This window comes from Peromyscus maniculatus, chromosome 2 (genome assembly GCF_049852395.1).
Source record: "Peromyscus maniculatus bairdii isolate BWxNUB_F1_BW_parent chromosome 2, HU_Pman_BW_mat_3.1, whole genome shotgun sequence".
NCBI lineage: Eukaryota > Metazoa > Chordata > Mammalia > Rodentia > Cricetidae > Peromyscus > Peromyscus maniculatus.
In genome coordinates, this window is record NC_134853.1 from 163,350,501 (window position 1) to 163,353,241 (window position 2,741).

At 46.3% G+C, this 2,741-nt stretch overlaps 1 pseudogene; it reads left to right on the forward strand.

Annotated features, from left to right (window-relative positions):
- Positions 1–975: 975 nt before the first annotated feature.
- On the forward strand, positions 976–1,586 carry LOC143271712 (transcription initiation factor TFIID subunit 10 pseudogene; annotated as a pseudogene).
- Positions 1,587–2,741: the final 1,155 nt, after the last annotated feature.

Genomic DNA, 2,741 nt, shown 5'->3' on the forward strand with positions numbered 1-2,741 from the left:
GTTACTGATAGACCCCAGACCCAGGGTACTACCTTCTCAGCTGGGTGCCCCAAGAACCCAGACTCCAGTCTTGTTGATGCAAACAGCAAGAGGTTTATTGATGCGGCTGTACAGTTGGGCTCCTCTCCTCCCAAGAGCAAGAGTTGCGCCCTACAGCAGTCACATAGGTACTTTTAAAGGAAAAAAAAAACCATAAAATCCATAAGATTACAATTCCCATGCAATTTCGTTCCGATTGGTTCATGTCTAGGGGCTAATTTCAGAAGGTCATGGCCTAATCACAGGGTAGGTACAATCACGTCCATGTGCACATTTTTTCCGGAATATTGGGGGGGGTATTAGGGCAGAAGTGGAGTGAAGGTTACACAAAGGTTACAGTGGTCTTTCCTGCAACACTTGCAATTATCCCAGTCACAGTTGAGTGCATCTCTTAACAGAAATCTCCATACATTGTGGTGAGGGTGGTTGAGTAATGGTTGAGTCAATTTTTCCCTGGAACTAGCTCTTTAGTTCCTCATTCTCCTGGGGCTTGGGGGTGGGGTGTAAGCCTGAAGGGTTAGGGTCTTTCATTACTACTCACCAGGCTGGCCTCAAACTCAGAGATCCTCCTGCCTCTGCCTCCCACTGGTGGTATTAAAAGCGAGTGCCCTCAACGCCCTGCCTCAAAGGGATTTTAGACAGAGGGGATGATCTTGGGAATGTTTGTCAAAAATGTCAAAAGGAAATGTGTAGCCCAGGCTGGCCTCGAACTTGTGATCCTCCTGCCTCTGCCTCCTTCTGCAAATCCTACAGGCGATCTAGGCCAGCCTGGTCTCTAAAGCAAGTTCCAGGAAAGGCACAAAGCAACACAGAGAAACCCTGTCTTGAAAAACCAAAAAAAAAAAAAAAAAAAAAAAAGGATTAAATCCCTTAATAAAATTAGATCTAGATCATGATGAAAGAAAAGCCTGGTTCGCCGCCTTTGCCACCAGCACCATGAGCTGCATCGGCTCAGGCAGTAACACTCTGGCAGCAGCAGCCTGTGCAGCCTTGGTCACAGGTCGGGTGCCCCAGGTATGGGCTCCTACTGCCCTGCCCACCAGCACATGCCCTGAGCGCAAGACCAACCAAGCGGGGACTGCAGGGCCAGGGGGACCTGCCCCATGTCGGGCTCCAGTGCAGGATAGTCTAGGTGGCAGCAGCTGGCTTGGCTCCCCTTGAAGGGCAATGTCTAAGGGCCTGTATGCCCTGCCAAGCAAGGCCAACACAGAAGGGAAGCCCATAGTGTTCAGCACTTCTGCAAATTTCTTGATGCAGTTGGAGGATTACACTCCTAGGATCCCAGATACAGTGACTGCTTATTATCTGAACCCTGCTGTCATTGAAGCTTCAGACCCACGCATACATTGGCTCATCTCGCTAGCTGCCCAGAAGTTCATCTCAGATATTGCCAACAATGCCCTACAACACTGCAAAATGAAGGGCACAGCCTCTGGCAGCTCCTTGACCAAGAGCAAGGACCGCAAGTACACACTTCCCATGGAGGACTTTCCCCTGCCCTCAGCGAATGTGGTATCCATGAGAAGAAGCCTCACTACTTCACCTGAGCCAACTAAGCCAGACCTATTTGTCTTTTCCTCTGTCCCCGCACCAGTCTGTTTCCATAATAATCTTTATTGTGAAAAACGGAAAGAAAGAAAAAAACAAAAAAAGAAGGAAAGGAAGGAAGGAAGGAAGGAAGGAAGAAAGGGAGAAGGAAAGAAAGAAAAAAGAAAGAAAGACTTTTCATTTACCAGAGTGATAATTAAAAGAATTTAAAAGTTAAGACAGGAATTCACAAACTTAATAATGGAATTAAAGGGCTTTCTTGGCTTGTGCCTATACTTAGCACTAGGGAGGCAGAGGCTGGAGGATTGCTTAAAGCTCAAACAAGCTTGGACCACAGACACTGTTGTATTTTATAATGGTGAGGGAGCAGGAAGGAGTCACAGCATACAACAGGCCTACCTTGCAGGATTATTGAGGGAAGGGGGAGAAGAGGCAGAGACTGGTCTCTGGGGATGAAAGTGAAGAAAGAGAAAGAGATGGCAGGTATGCAAGGACAGCCTTTTATAAGGAAACTTAGCTAATGCCCACAGGGGATCCTCTTAGTGGCTGCAGCTGAGATATATCCTGTCAGGACCCTGAGTGCAGGCCAGGTGTCCTGATTGCTAATGGATACACTATCTCCACAGGCAACACTCATCCTTTCAGAAGCCTTAAGGATCTGGTCCCAGGTTTTAAAATAATTTATTTTGCTTTATGTATATACATGTGTGTATATACATATGGTTCCTTTAAAGCATATGAAGAGGGCGTTGGGTCCTCTGAGACTGCAGTTACAAGAGCCACCACCTAACTTGAGTGCTGAACCCGAAACTCAGGTCATCCAGAGAACACCTCTGTCTTTGGTTGGCTTCTGCCTTTTGGTTGTCCATCCTACAAAAAGATTTATAATTTTTGGACATACATTTCTTTCTTGAACAGTAAGTTGTTTGAACTATGAACAGGTGTTGGGCATACAGCATTCTCACCATTGATCTGTGATCTCTCTTTTTCTTGCTTTGGAAGGCTTGAGGAGCTGGATATTATTTCCCCCACCACCCTTAGCATTACAGTTTCCCATAGGATTCCAGAAAACCCTTTTGCATGAGAGGGCATTCTATTCTTTTAATTTACTGAGTCGCTTTCATGGACAGTTTCATAGTTGTTCACTATGCTAA